Here is a 16918-nt window from a genome sequence, read left to right as displayed (position 1 = left end):
TCTGTTCGAGGCTGTGCTACGGATTTCCTGGGGCTATAATATGAAAACTATGTACATCTTTTAAAAATCGAAACAGGGATTCATGTTTGAAGAGAGGTTCTATACCTATAATCATTTGAGGATGGAGTGGAATCAGCTGCCGATGTGGTAATGGAAAATGCTTTTTCCTATTAGCGTCTAATTGAGTGCATTGCAGCAGGATGTGAAGCACGGTAAGTGGCTCACCACATTTATCACACATGGGCGGATCGCCACCGGACAAGAGGTATGCGTGTGTGCTGTATGTGTGTCCTATCCTGAGTCTGCAAAGTGTTACTTCTGTGTGGCGGTTCTTTGATACCGGCGGCCAGTTGCCAAGATAAGGCTTGATAACATGTAATTTATTTGCTGTTTCTTTATCCCACAAGCGCTGCCAGAAATCTTAGCTTTTTTCCTATTGAGGGCTTGAGGTCCATTACAGGGATAGTCGTGGAAGTGTCTGCAGCGTTTGCGTGGACGGATGTGGCTAGCTGGTCAGCTAACACGTTTCCCTCTATCTCTCGGTGTCCTGGCACCCAGCATAGGACGATATGCTGCTTAGACGCATAGGTTTTTAGCAATGCTGAGTAAAGAGAAATAATTACAGGGTTTTGATGAGTCTATGTGTATAACTGCCTTTGGGATAATAAATTCTTTAATGTGTTTACCAGCGGCCAATATCGCGTAGGCCTCTGCTGTGAAAATACTTTTCGTTAGGGTGCAGAACACCAGCATCCGAAAAGGATGGACCGACCGCTGCGTAAGATACGCCAGAATTACACTTCGATGCGTCTGTAAAGAATTCAGGAGAGGAGTATTTGTGCTGTAATTCAAGGAAATACGTTCGTATATGCGCGACAGGCACGTGCTTTGTAACAGTTACGAAAGATATATCACAGTCTATTGGTTGCCACTGCCACGGCGGGGGCCCTATAGCAGGGGACATAAGGTGGTATTCAAGCAGTAGAACCCTTGTTTCTTCAGCCATGTCTCTGACACGCATTGAGAAAGGCTTTGCCACTGCGGGCCGGTTGCGAAAAAGTTGACAACTGGACTAATCGTTTATGGTGGAGAACGCGGGATGCTGACTGTTTCCGTTCACTCTAAGAAAATACATGAAAGACGAATATGTTCTCTGCAAATGCAGTGACTACTCATCCGATTCAAGGTACAGGCTTTCCACTGGGCTTGTTCTAAAGGCGCCTGTGGACAGGTGAATTCCTAAGTGGTGGACAGGGTCTAGCATCTTTAGAGCAGTTGGAGTAGCCGACTAGTAAACTATGGCTCCATAGTCTAGTCGTGTGCGTAAGGCTTTTGTACAAGTTCATGAGATATTTTCTATCACTGCCCCAGGTTGTGCGTGAGAGCACCTTTAAGATATTCATGGTTTTCATGACCTTGTGTTTAAGATATTTTATCTGCTGTACAAAGGTTAGTTTCGCGTCTAAAATTATGCCTAATAATTTATGTTCCCTGTTTACGGGCAGACGCTCACCATGCAACACAACTTCAGGATCAGGGTGCAGGCCTCTTTTTCTAGAGAAAATGACACAGGTGCTTTTTTGTGGGTTCAGTCTGAACCCGTTCTCATCAGCCCATTTGGGGACCCTGTTAAGCCCAAGCTGGACCTGTCGCTCACAGATTGCAAGAGAACTTGATTTAAAACCTATCTGCACATCGTCAACATACGTTGAATAGAAGATGTTATGGGGTATGTGTAGACGAAGAGAATTCATTTTTACTATAAAGAGCGTGCAGCTGAGCACCCCGCCCTGTGGCACTCCAGTTTGCTGTACAAATTTCTGTGACAGAACATTGCCCACTCGAACACGGAATGTCCGATTCGACAGATAACTTTCGACAACATTGAACATATTTCCGTGTATACCTAACTGTGAGAGGTCTCTCTATATCCCAAACCGCCACGTTGTATCGTAGGCTTTCTCCATATCTAAGATTACTGATAAGAAATGCTGCTTATGGACAAAAGCTTCACGGATACGTGCCTCGATACGTATGAGATGGTCAGTGGTGGATCGACCCTCCCGAAACCCGCACTGGTATGGGTCCAGCAATTTGTTTGGTTGTAGGAAGTGTAGTAGGCGACAGTTAATGATTTTTTCGAATACTTTGCAGAGGCAACTTGTTAATGCTATAGGTCTGTAACTTGATACAGAGGAAGGATCCTTTCCGTGCTTCAGTATTGGAATTATAATAGCCTCCTTCAAAGCAGAGGGATCTCGCCGGAAGACCATATAACGCTGTAAAGAGAAAGGAGGGTTTTCTGTGTTTCGGATGGTAGTTGTTTTAACATCTCATACATTACGCGGTCTGAACTTGGGGCGGATGTATTACAGCAGTTCAGTGCTGCCTGCAGTTCTGCTATGCAGAATGGTTCATTGTACGGCGCACTTTTTGCACATTTCCTTTCTAGCTTTTGCTTCTCTTTTCATGTTTTGTACTTTAGGAATGTTTCGGGGTAGTGTGAGGAGATGGATATGTGTTCAAAGTGTGTGCCAAGAAAGTTGGCTTGATCTTCCAGACTTTCTCCGTGACTATTTACTAAAGGCAGGGAATAGGTTTGTTGTCCATTAGCTTTTTCTCACTCTATTCCATACTTTTGTCTCATCTGTGTACGAGTTGATGCTTGATATAAACTTCGCCCAACTCTCTCGTCTTGCTTGTCGGCGCATTCTCCTTGCCTGGGATTTGACATGTTTAAAGTTTTCCAGGTTTTCAGCTGTTGGCTAATCGCGAAATCTCGCCCACGCTTTCTCGTGCTTCCTCCGTGCTTGCCTGCATGCATCGTTCTACCAGGGCACACGACGCTTGTAACCCATGCCGCTCGTTTGTGTAATACATTTACAGGCGGCATCCAGTATAAAAGCTGTAAAATATGCAACAGCATCATCTGTGGTTATACCAGACATCTCACTCCACGTCATGTGACTAAGAGTTCGGTACCGTTCCCAATCGGCTGAATCAATCTTCCACCGAGGGACCTGCGGGGGAAGTTGATCTTGTTTCGGCGTAGTTAGGATTATTGGGAAGTGGTCACTTCCATACGGGTTGTTAAGCACATTCCATTTCAAAAAGGGTAAAAGCGTCGGCGATAATATGCGAAGATCTATGGCAAAGTATGACTTGTTGGACAGGTTAAAATATGTGGGCTCCTTCGTGTTCAAGAGACATGTTCCAGAGAAAAAAACCACCTGTTCTATGACGCAACCTCACGCATCCCAGCGTGAATCGCCCCACAAAGTATTGCGTGCATTAAAATCACCAAGAATAAAATAGGGGTCCGGGAGCTCATTTATTAATGACTCTAAGTCGCGTCTGTGAAGGTGATAATGTGGTGGTATATACAGAGAACAGATTGTAATGAGTTTATTTAAAAGTACGGCTCGAATAGCCACGGTCTCAAGGGCCGTTTGGAGCTTTAAATGCTGACAGGCTACACTTCTGTCAGCAATAATGGCTACAACGCCAGATGCTGCGACAGCATTCTCGCGGTCTTTGCGAAACGTAACATACTTTCGGAGAAAGTTTGTGTGTATACATTTTTACTGTGTTTCCTGTAAACACAGCACTTTTGGATTGTGTTTATGGATGATTTCTTGTACATCATCAAGGTTTCTAAGAAGATCTCTGACGTTCCATTGAATTATCTGTGTATCCATGTTGGTAGTGAATAGGTGCTGTGTGTACAGAAACAGAAGTAGTGATTATGGAAATCACAGAGATTAAATCACAGAGCCCTTCCGAGGCCCTGTAACGGGAGTTCAGCCCTTTCTGGAGCGTTCGAGGGAGCCTCGCCGCTCCTTAGGCGCTTGGTGCGCCTTGAGGATGGGTGTAGTGTCCATTGCCGCTTGTGAGGCGCCGGACACGTGCTCTTGCGAGCGGGAAGTTACCAGCGAGGGTCCCGCCTTGGAGGGCAAGACCCCTGCGCCCACCAGCCCGGAGGTCGATGGGGCTCCCTGGGGGATTTGGCTGCGCCAGCCGTTGCCAGCACTGGAAGGGACCTGGGAGGTTGAGGCCACCTCGGCTGCGCCCACCTTCAGGGTCGATGGTCCCGTATCCTCGGTTGACGGAGCAGCGCTAGCTGCAACCGCCGCGGGGGCAGATGGCGTAACTGCCGACTCACTGCGTGTGGGTCGGACAGCCGCCGGAGGTCGTTGTGACGCTGCCCCCTGACGCGCCACATCGGCAAAGATTTTCTTGGGCAGGTATGATACCCGCCTGCGTGCCTCCTTGAAAGTTATGTTATCCTTGACTTTGATTGTAACAATTTCCTTTTCTTTTTTCCAGAAAGGGCGCGACCGCAAGTAAGCGGTGTGCTCGCCATCACAGTTTACACAGTGGAGTGCGTTCGCACAAGCTTCAGTGGTGTGCTCGTGGGCACTGCATTTCGCACATGTTTGGCGGCCGCGGCAGCTCTGCGAACTGTGGCCGAAGCGCTGACATTTGAAACATCGCAGTGGATTTGGCACGTACGGCCTAACACGGAGCTTTATGTACCCGGCCTCGATTGAATCGGGTAGGACACTTGAATTGAAGGTGAGTATTATGTGTTTGGTTGCAATCTCTTTACCATCGCGCCTCATCTTTATTCTTCTCACATTGACAACATTCTGCTCACTAAAGCCCTCCAAGAGCTCTGCGTCTGTCAGGTGAAGCAAATCATCCTCTCAGACAATGCCGCGGGTAGTATTCATAGTTCGGTGCGGAGTCAATGTCACTTGAACGTCCCCAAATGACACGAGACTGGATAACTTTTCAAATTGCTTCAGATCCTGGAGCTCCAAGAGGAGATCTCCACTTGCCATCCTTGTTGCCTTGTAACCTGGACCAAGGGCCTCAGTTAAAGACTTTGATACTAGAAATGGGGAGATTGCACGTATTTGTGTATCTGACTTTCCCGAGTGAATGACGTGAAATCGTGGGAAGTTGGGTCTTTGACGTCCAAAGAACTGAAATACATCTTCGGTGCGCCCTCTTTTCTGAGGGCGATCTGGGAGGGGAGGGAAGGAACTAGCCATAGAATAATGTAATTTTCGGCAATAACGCCACCCACCCACCGTGGAGCCCTACAAGGGGACGCTACAGGGACTGTAAAAAACAAGTCCTGTAAGCGCCAGCTGTACGTTATCACTATAACCAAATATGAGATAACCTAGTTTGGTTATTCACACAAGGTTAACCCTTGCTGCCTGGAAAATTGGAAGTGAGCGGAAGCTAGGAGAAGACAGGAAAGATGGAAAGTAAGAGAAAGACGAAGGTTGGAGGGAGAGCGAGAGACAGGAAAAAGCAACTAGCGATTTCCCCCGGGTGGGTCAGTCCGGGGGTGCCGTCTACGTGAAGCCGAGGCCAAAGGGGTGTGTTGCCTCCGCCGGGGGGCCTTAAAGGTCCGAACACCCAGCATCGGCTCGACCCCCAGGATCCCCTTTTCCCCGAACACGGCTAAGCCACGCACGGTTAAACGCGGGAGGCTCCAACCCTCGTGTACATAGTGTCGCAACACACCAAACGCCTGCTGACGCAGACACCCCTGCGGGCGACAGCATCAACTGTAGAGCAGCTTTCGCACATGACCAGATTAAAGGCCTCGACAGCAATTCCTTTGAACTAATGCCCTACCTTCTCAGCTTCTGTCATATCGTGATCAGCTTCACGACAAAGCGCCAGCACGTACTGAATATACGAAACATAGGACTCTGTGGGGGATTGGGCACGAGAGGGCAGTTCCTGGTTTGCGGCAATCTTACGGCCGACTGGTTTGCCAAGCAACTCTATTAACTTCTCTTTACGTTGGTCCCAGCTGGTGAGCTCATCTTCATGGTTTTCGAACCACACCTTTGCCGTGCCTCATAGGTAGAACAACAGGTTAGCTAGCATAAGCGTAGGGTCCCATCTGTTGATTCCACTCACACGTTCGTACATAGCCCCCCACTCTTCAACGTCGGCACCATCAGTCCCGAAGAAAGTTCCGGGATCCTTGGGTTGCACAGCCACAACCGAAGGGGACAGCGTCGTAGCGGGCGATGGTGACGTTGGAGGTGGCAACGATATTGATCCCGAGTGTTCACCGTTATTCATGGTGAGGACGGTGATGCGGCGTCCACTGCGGAGCTCCGTTTCCAGCCGTGGTACCCCGCACCTTCCAACAATATGTTACGGGGATGTTTGGTGTATAGACTGAATATATTTACAGTATATATACGAGCAAAGTCAATGTGATCAAGATGGCTGACCAGCAACAACACGCAGCAGCCAGCGTCTCGCGATCTTCTTCCTATCTTCTGCCATCCTTCCGTAACAATATTGTTAAAACCAGTATCGTTATAAGTTGGTTCGACTGTATAACGATACGTTATCTACCAAATACTGGACATAACGATCACAATTTTGCCTTCTGGGCGATGTTCCCCTTAGAGAAAAATAAAATTTGCATTGCTAAGCTCCCGTAGACCGAAACCGGGTTAAAAGCTTGCCTATGCAATTTGACATCTGTCGCCATTAGCACGCAGCATGTGCCACCCTCGCGCCGATTGCGAAAGTCTAGGAGAGCATCGAAAGTTGGCGCAACGTGCCACAAGATTGCGCCTGCCCATATCCACATTGCCAGTTATCGTGCAAGAGTCCATAGGAGTGAAGAAGGGAAAGAAAGAAAAACACGAGGTGTGAATGACATTTGCACTCCTTTTCTTGTATTTCCCCCTCAGAGAGTGCGGAAATGTGCTGCACAAGAAGCAATAGGTGCGCTGATAAAGCGTAAAGCTGTAGCTGCAAATTTTGAAAGACTAAAAGAAGTATGAGCTTGTGCATTCGGTGATATCAACGATTCTGAAAACTGGGAGCGCCACAATTATCAAGGCTAGGACCAGTGGTCCTGGTGAGTAATGGAAAAGCCGGCCTTTGTGCAGCAGGGCGGAACACCTGATGGGTGAAACGAACTCGGTGGAAGCATCTGAGGTTCCTTAACTCTGGCATATCACTAAGTACATTGAAATAGGTGGTGCTTCGATGGAGGAGTTTGAGTGCAGATAGTGCCGCCTCCTTGTTTAAAGGGATCTCTGATCAGACGATTGCAACAGACGGCAGTGTTGTGTGACAAAGGCGACGACAGCAGCAGCACTGACGATGAGATTTACAGAGGCCTATCTTAGACATCGACGCCGATGTCATCTACACCGAGGGCTGCAGAAGATAGTGCCAACCTTTCCTTTTCACAGCGAACCACTTCTCTCTCTCTCTCTCTCTCTCTCTCTCTCTCTCTCTCTCTCTCATGTCATCCTACCTATATTTAAGTTTATCCAGTTTCCCTAAAACCGCTGTCGTGTCTGTAGTAGCATCATTCCCTTCCCTTTTAACGCCACCTTTTTCCTACTTCCTCCCCTCGTTATATGGACGGAGACAACTAGTTTTGCGACTGCATCGGTTCTAGCCATTCTCTGCCTCCTCTCCTCCCTTCTCTCTACCATTCTGTCTAGCTTCCCTCTGGACTTGGGTATAGTACAAAGGTAAGCACTGCAATTTCTGCAGCGGTCTTGTCGGGCAGGGATATTGACCGTGGTGCGATCAGAGATCGTTGTTCGGCGCATTCCTTTGGTTATCGGCGTGCACGATTGGCCTACTCCGCGCCGACATCGCTAGCCACGGGGCGCGGCCGCGTTTTTGGCGGCGTCAAAACGACGACACGCTTCGGTCAATCATGTTGCAACCAAGCACGTCGTCTGCTAGGCACCAAACGTGGTGAGAGTTGGGAAGTTTGGAGCGATCATAGGCTCGTTACGAGAACGGCTTCGCGTGGCACGTCTGGTGGATCGGATTGGATCTACATGGTGGCTTCAATCGCAGAATGGCACGTTCGGATCCAATCCGTAGTTTAATTAAACAAAATAGCACTTGTGATGGGAACTTCAGTTGTTGCATTGGCGTTGCTTGAGGAGGCATGAGAGCAGTGGAGGTGCGAAATGCGTTTGAAGAAATGGCACAAAGCAAATTCCACCGTCACTTTCGTTTCTGGAAACAAATACAATCAAATCTCGATACAACGAATCTCAAGAGACCGCTAAAAATTGTTCGTTATTTTGAAAAATCGTAATATTGAAAAAAATCTTATTCTCATGGAAAATCGTAAATGCAAAGCAAGCAGTCGCCTACCTTTGCTGGGAACACATCCGCAACATCGCTAATCTCTAAAATAACTGAGTATTCGGAAATGAGTGCAATGTTATTTTAAGAAATGGTGCAATCCCCCATACCTTTGCAATGTCGATTTGCTTTTTTGCAGCACCTACTTGAGAAAGAATATCCACCTTTTCTTGCAAAGAGAATTGCCTCCGCTTTTTTTTTTCGTGTTGCTTCCCGAGCTCATTGCGAGTGTAGAAACGAACGTCTAACATTTAAGGCGAGCAAAACAGCCCTCCCACAAACATGCCGAGGTACCCGGTTGATGGAACGACGACGGCGAGGGCCGGCAAGGCGCGATTCCAAGTGCGGGCAGTGCCAATAGGGCAAACACGCGTTCAAGAAAGGGCAAGAGCACGGAGAAATATAGGCAGGCATACTGATGATGATGATGGTAGTGGCACATACCGAGCATTTGTCGTCGTTTGTGCCATTCCAAGCAGATTGTTACGTTAGAAACTCGTTATAGTGAAGTGTTATTACGATACGATGAGGATGAAATTCAGTGCGTTATTCTGAATAATTTGGTATAATGATATTTGTTGTAAAATATTTTTACATTCAACCAATGGGCACTTGGTGAGGGATTTCCGAAATGTTCATTAATTTGAAAAAAATTGTTAATGTTAGGTGCGCTCTAATGGGATTTCACTGTAGTGTGTTGGTCGCACAGCGAAATCAACCCATCATCGGGTGCCAGCGAGCCATTGGAACGTTGTTTCTGCCTCTTGAAAAGTGCGCCACTGTTCCCGTTGTTTATTTTTTCTTTCTTTTTTCTCACCGTGCGCGACACCACCTAGGGACCAAGCAGAGAAACTAACAGTTATAAATTGTAGTAGTCGCATGTATTACTATTTGAAAACATGTCAAACTTCAAAAGACATAGTATATATTTAAGATAAAGATTTTATTCTTTGGAAGACGAGATGTACTTCGTTTTGTAGTATACTGCCTGCAAGCAAAAAACTAACGAAGGAAGTAAACTTCCGTGGAGTCCACCGCTTGCCAATTGGCTGCTCTCTCTGCCCCGTTCTCACAAATTTTGCATTCTGCCACTTTGTGACGTTGCAGCAACCGAACAGAACGCGTATCGAACAAAGGTCTCTGATCGCGTCCCAGTAAGCTGCAGAGGGCATTGTGCATATTCGATGCGGTACATTGGTCCAAAAAAGCTTCTCGTGTCTTCTTTTCTCTCTGCCACGTTCCTTCCATGTATATACATACTCTGAACCACACCTGACACGGGCAAACTTTCAACAACAACGAAAAAATTTTCACTTTAAAAGAATGCTAACTTATGCACTGCAAAATATATTAAGGACGGGGGTGCTGGGCCAGGGAGCTAAGAAACTGCCACAACAAACAAATGGGAGGGCAGGTAGGAGAATGGCTTCGAAGTCCACGCAGAAACAGAAGTAAAGGAATTTTAGGAGCCACTGCGCCGTTCAACAAACCATTGAATGTTGAACCGTGTGCCAGTGACTAACGGAAAAGAATGTTAAGAAGGCGAGTGGTGTGATGGATACGAGGAGGGGGAATGCGCATAAAAGGCATCAGGAACGAAGCTGGCGGATAATTATGGACATTGAGAGAGTCTCGTCACTTCCCGGTGAGTCAACACCAGATGACACCATGGCCAGACACCTAGCTGTGGCTCACCTACCCTGTCAAAGTACATGCTGCTTCCTGCGGAGAGCCCGTCCTAGCTAAACGTCTCAGCAATTTTCAAAATAGACGGGTGTCAGGAGACACAACGCTTTCAAATCTCTCAGAACTACTGGCCTTTATATTACTACGAACTACGAATGTCCTAATTTTCACAAAGGTTCCTAACAAGAAGCAGCCCTTCTTCAGACTGTGTGACTCATCAGTTCCCGAGTGTGATCAAAAACAGTATGCGTCACCTGATGACTACAATATCACGATCGCAAGTTATTTCCAAGCATCTCTTCAAACAAGTCAGATAGCAGGTAACCAAAAGTGAGTGAAATTTACATCATATGATACGATCAAAGTTCTAGCGCAAAGCTTTCGTTCCTTTACTCTAAATGTAGAATGATATTGCATGCCCACAACGCTGAAAGCGCGATTGACAGGAAACTTGCTAAATAGGGCCCGCCCTCTCCTGTAAGTATCACTCACTAGAAAGTCTGACTTGAAAACAACGGTGATCTCCACTGTTACTTGGGCTGCAACAATTCTGGCCTGTAAACGAGAAGGTAGCTACACGATAGTGCACTGTCTTGTTTGTGTATGGTCCCATTTTTAGTGCTGTTTATTTTTCCAAGTCATGTACCAGTTAGGTCATCGACATACATTTTATAAATGCATCAATTCCTAAACACAAATTCAATTTTTTTCATATCATTTTTAAAGATAGCATAAAGATGATAGCGTAATTTGATGCGAAGAAGTGACTGGAAAACGTGCATCCTCGCTGTTAAAGCATTCTTGTCCGGAGATTTTGCGTGTAGTACAACCTCGATATATATATATATATATATATATATATATATATATATATATATATATTGCTACGGCATGCGCCGGGCGAGGAGAAGAAGAAGGAGAGGTTAGCTGGTGCAGCCTCGGGACGCCATCTTGACTTCACCATCAATCTCGTCCCTTAAATAAAGCCGGTTTAACGTTAACCGTAACAGTTTTGTGGTGGAGGTGCTGGGTATTTTTACCAAGACAACGGAGCTGCTGCAGCAAGTGCCACGCCAGAGCCGACGCCTCGCTCGACTGCCTCCAACACCGCTTGAGATCCCGATGTCCCACAGCGGCGACCAACAGCCTTCTCTGGCTGCTCCAGCGCGAACAACCGGCGTCATGATGCATCAGATGGAGCCCCGCCCTTTCTCAGGAAAATTCGATGAGGACGTGCAGGAATGGCTCACCCACTACAAGCGTGTGAGCAAGTACAACGGCTGGAACTCCACGGCTCAGCTCGACAATGTGGTTCTGTTCCTCACAGACACTGCGCTAGTGTGGTTCGAGAACCATGAAGATACCTGCACAACATGGGACAGCTTGATTACTCTCCTCACAGAGTGCTTCGGCGATTCCACCACGAAAAAGAAGCGGGCGGAGCAGACATTGCTTCAGCGCGCTCAAGTACCAGGTGGGACCTGTACTACGTACATAGAGTCAATCCTGAAGCTTTGCAGAACGGTCAATCCTCGAATATTCGAAGAGGAGAAGGTTGGACACCTTCTCAAAGGCATAGCCGAGGATGTTTATAATTATTTAATCGGAAAGGAGAGTCTCGCCTCGGTCGCCGACCTCATCAAGCATTGCCGCACATTTGAGGCCTTGAAGCTGCGCCGTATCACGCCAAAGTTCGGCAGGTTAGCAAATGTCACAACGGTGGCAAGCGTTGACGAAAGCGACAACTACGGTTTTCAATTTGACCTTGCGGCAACTATAAGGCAAATTGTCCGCGAAGAACTTTCATTTCATTTCATTTTATTTGTGCCCATTTACAAGCAAATTGAGGGGGCCAAGGTAAAAGCTGCTTGTTGGCAGCTTGAGTGGTCCCTGGCCCCCTTTACATATTGGCAGAACGGTGGCAAAGAACACTTTCAGAAATGAAAAAAAATAAAGAACAGTGGGTTACATCAAAATAAATTACATTTCTTTCATTGAATGCATATGGTTTTACGGAATCATGGCGAGTTAAATGGTAGTTTTCACCAGACAGATGAGCTCCGATGGTGTCAAGGCATGGATGTCAATGCCGGCTTCTAGGTAAGAATTTATTAGCCGTGGCAAGGTATTTGCGACCATTTGATGGCCGTAATTTGTCCTCGAGAAGGGTATGAGCCATTTTTCATGGCTGCGCGTCTCATATGAGGGTGTATTCTCTTTTAAGTTTGCTATATTTGTAATTAAGTTGCTTCTATTTTTTACCTGAAAGTAATAGGTGCGTAGGAGGGTTTGTTTGTAGAGATGATGACTTTTTGTTATGTTGTACTTGGTAAAAAGATTCTCAGTGTGTGAGTTGTATGGCACATTTGCGATAGCGCGTATTATCTTTTTTTGCATCAATAGTATTTTAGAGTGATTGGAAGCTGATGTCGTGCCCCATACAATATGGCAATAATTTACATGCGAGGCAAATAGTGCATTATAAATGATCAATTTAACTGACATTGGTAAAAGGTAGCGATTTCGATGTAGTAAACCTGTTACGCGGATCAGTTTCTGCAGTACAATATCCACGTGAGCGTCCCATTGCAATGTGTCGGTAAAATATACGCCAAGTACTTTTACCGTGTCAACAACCTCTATTTTCTGAGAGTTATAAAATATGTTGTGGGTCAATGGAGTACATGTACCTCTTGTTTTAAAGATGACTGCTTGTGTTTTATTCGAGTTTACTTTTAAAAAGTTGTCGTGGCTCCATTTTGAGAGATGGGTTAGTAGGTTGTTCGCTGCACTAATGAGGCCTGTAATAGAGTTCTTTGATAAAAAAAAACACTCGTATCGTCTGCGTAGTTTATGAATTTTGCTTCTCGGTGGATAAGAACTATGTCGTTTATGTAGATGTTAAACAAAAATGGGCTAAGGATACTTCCCTGAGGGACACCTGTTTGTATTTTTCGTGTAGATGATATGTTAGTGTTTATAGCCACATATTGCTGTCTATTTCTAAGGTAGGATGTCAGGAACTGAAGAGGAAGGCCCCTGATGCCATATATTTCAAGCTTAAGTATTAGGAGGTGATGGTTTATGCAGTCGAATGCTTTTGTGAAATCTATGAATAGACCAATTACAAGTGACTTATTTTCGAGGTTCTGCAGTATATATTCTTTTTGTGCTACTAGTGCTAATTCTGTTGATTTACCTTGTTGAAAACCGTATTGAGCGTCTGTTATTAGTGTATGTTTATTGCTGAAAGATGTTAATTGGTTAAGAATGATTTTTTCAAGACCTTTAGAAAACTGCGGGAGAATAGATATCGGACGGTAATTTTTTAAACCAAGCTTGTCACCTTTCTTATATAACACAATTACTTTTGCAATTTTCATTTTTTCGGGAAAAGTACCTGATGTTATGCATAAGTTATAAATATAAGCTAACACAGGTGCAATGTCACAAATGAAGTGTTTGATAGGTCTTATTTGGAGGCCATCAGCATCGTAGCTGCATGAATTTTTCAGTTTGAGAAAAACTGAAGAAACCTCGGTAGGTGTTGTCGGTTGGAAAAAAATAGTGTCCATAGTTGCAGGGAATTGAAATGTACATGGTGGGCTTAGTGATAAATGGGAATCAGTGTCTGTGAAGTAATCATTAAATGCGTTAACTAAATTATCTCCGGTTAAAATGCATCCGTTTACAGAAACTTTCTTTATAGGTTCAGTGTTCTGTTTACGTCCCATTAGTTCATTTAACTTGTTCCACATCTTCTCTGTTTGTCCCTCGCATGAAGAAAAAGTACGTAAATAATAGCGATTTCTTGCATTTCTTAGCTCTTTATTTAATTTATTTCTAAAAACTTTGAAGGATTTTAGATCCTCGCTGTTTCGAGATTTTATGAACCTGGCATAAAGCTTATCTTTTTTCTTTATTTTTTTTTAGGAGCTCTTTGGTCATCCAAGGTTTCCGATAAGCTTTCTGGTTTTTTTTCTTATGTATGAAATGTTGCGCATAAACAGCTGAGAATTTCTTTAAGAAGATGTTGTATGCTGGCTCTGCCTCGTTTTGTTGAAAAACCTCCTTCCAAGATACTTGTCTCAAGGCATCCTGAAAGGCAGTTAATGTGTGCTCGTTTATTGTCTAAAATGTTTTTTCAGTGTTATCTTTTTTGGTATCGTTTGCTCTTGTGTGGATAAACATGACTATTGGCATGTGGTCACTGAGAGGACAGTTTAAGACTCCACTAGTTATTAAGAATGGCTTATAGTTCGTTATAAAGAGATCAAGAGTGGTTTTCGTGGTTTCTGTTACTCTCGTGAAGGTTTCAATCGCATTTATACATCCGCTTGCCACAAAAATTCTTTGAAATATCGTTTTCCTAGCACCATCGGAACTCATACCAATGTTGAAGTCTCCTCCTAAGACCACTTTATATTTGTTTTCTGACGCAAATTCTAGCATGCGCTCTAAAATAATGAAAAAAGGTTCCAATAAACCATCCGGCGGGCGGTAACATACTACAAAGAGTACACCCGGTGTTTGTACACACAACATTTCATAATTTTCTGTCATACAAGAATACTCGGCTAACAGTTCACATGTTAGAGAATCATCTATCAGAACAGATACTCCTCCACCGCGACGTGAGGTTCGGTTTTTATAGAATACTTTTTTGCAAGGCAGGCGAAAAACATCATCAGAGCAATACCATGTTTCGCTTAGCATGACTACATTACACTGATTATTTACATCAGAAAAAAAAGTTTCTAATTCTGGTAGCTTGCTGGAGACTGATTGAATGTTCGTATGTATGAAAGACAGTCCCTTCTTTTGAGTGGCCAATAATATGAACCAATCCTGCTTGCTAATAAATACCAGATGATTCATTTCGGCAAAGAGTCAAATAATAACAACAAGAAATTGGCGTTCATTGCAATAGAGCACGAAGATCATTTTCACCCTTAACGACAACTGCCGATTCACCGTTTGCCCTACGTACGAGAACTTTTCCATTTGAGTGCCACACGAACTGGTATCCCGCCTCCTTTGCCCATTCTTTGGCAGTGGCGAGGAGTTTCCTCGAGCGAGAGGTTAGGTTTTCGTTAATGAAGATATTACCCTGATTGTCTCTTAAGGCTCGCCTTTTGGCAATCCACGCATCCTTCAGTTCCTGCCGTGCTAGACGGATAATAATTCCTCGCATTTTTCCTTGCCTTGCCGGGAGCCTGTGAACTGCCACAACATCTTCCTCGCATAGAGGTTGAAGTTCAAGCTTCTTTGCAAGATCATTTACCCTTTCGAGTAGGTTTTCATTGTCAGTCTCAGGTACACCGTGTATCTCAATGTTAAGACGTCTGCTGTGCCATTCAAGTGCGTCTATGTCAGCCTGAATCTGATTGAGCTCCCTCGGAGAAGCGTACTTCTCTATTTTTTTTTACTTTCTGTTTGACAGTGTTTAATTCCTTTTCGTGACTCTCAAGCCTTCGTTGAATTTCATCAAAGGGATCGGAAAGTGTTTGAATGGACTGTTCGATCCCGTCTACCTTGTTTGGCAGACTAACAAGCAAGTTTAGTTTTTGGTCCATTTCAGCAAGTTTTTTGATTATCTCACTTTCATTCTTACATGCTTTAGCAGAGGAGGAGCTTTTACTTCCTGTAGGTTTGCAAGACTCGCATTTCCAATTCTTTTTGAATTGATCTCGTTTGCCCTTAATGGCACTTTCAGCAACGCCGGAGCAGGTACCGCTATGATACGAAAATTCACATTGTGAACAAGTCAGAAACAATTCGCTTTCATCTATCACAGAGCGACATTCACAGCAACGCGACATAGTTTGCAGCTGTGCACGTCTATGACTTTCCAAAATAGGGCAATGAGAACAACAAATGAACACAAATTTGTAGATTGGCTGTAGCGGAAAGAGCGCGTTGCAAGATGAGTAACGTAAAGAAAGAAACCAACCTGAGAAACACAGAAAGAGCGATAAATGCCGTGTCCTTTGCGCTCCACCGCCACAGCCAATGTGATAGGAAACGCCCCCAGCTCAGTTACAAGCTGCGCTTCGTCGACAACGGTGGCGGCACACGTGGTCCGGCTTGCGAACAGAAGGCGCGAAGTTCAAATGTCCAGTTTGGCAGAGGCGATGAAAATGCTTTTGGCAGGTAGCACGCTACTGAAGATGGAAGCAGCAGGGCAGGTCCAAGAAAAGTTGTACTACAGTCCGGTTGTGGTAGCGTTGGGTCCCCAGCCAACCTGAGAAACACAGAAAGAGCGATAAATGCCGTGTCCTTTGCGCTCCACCGCCACAGCCAATGTCTTGAACGACACACCAAAGGGGCGGATGTCGAACAGCTTGGTTGCGCTTCCAACCAACCTCAAGAACATGCATCTGCTGCGTCCGCATTGTCTGCCATGCCAGGCGTTGCAGACTGTCGAGTGGATCAGCTGCGACAGCACCGACGTACCTTTCCCAAGGACATGACGCACGATCAACGAACTCGTCGTGCTACCAACCCGAATCGGAATTCGTAAGGTCGCGTTTATTATTCGCAGCGTCCCAGGGTTGACTCCGAGGCTCGCAACGTCGGTCGCGCATCGCCTGTTTGTTACAGCTGTGGCGCCTCAGGACACATTGCTCGTTTTTGTCGCCGGCGCCGACAGACAACAACATATGGCTCATCACCAACTTGGCCTAATTTTGAACGTGACAGTTATGACGACCTTGGCCGACCGACCCTGATACTGTCAACACCATAGGCGCGCCACCCCGCAATACCTTCCGTCAATATAGTAAAAAGAGTGGCTCGCTAGCTTCAGACCGCAGCCTGACGCCCCCAACCAGTCGCCAACGCCATTCGCCGTCACCACGGCGACGTGCTGCGTCACCACCGCCGTCGGGAAACTAGCCGGCGCGGCCGATGGAGGTAAGGTCGCCGGACATCTGCGTCTCTGCGAAATACTCCTCTGCCTATTATGATGGTGAAGAACAAAGTGCGTGTGTTAATTGATAGTATACCTGCAACAGCATTAGTGGATACGGGTGCTACCGTTTCCGTCATGAGTGTGACT

The sequence above is a fragment of the Dermacentor andersoni genome, unplaced genomic scaffold (genome assembly GCF_023375885.2).
Source record: "Dermacentor andersoni unplaced genomic scaffold, qqDerAnde1_hic_scaffold ctg00000039.1, whole genome shotgun sequence".
Classification (NCBI taxonomy): domain Eukaryota; kingdom Metazoa; phylum Arthropoda; class Arachnida; order Ixodida; family Ixodidae; genus Dermacentor; species Dermacentor andersoni.
The sequence above is the reverse complement of the archived record's forward strand: the minus strand, read 5'-3'. Positions refer to the sequence as shown.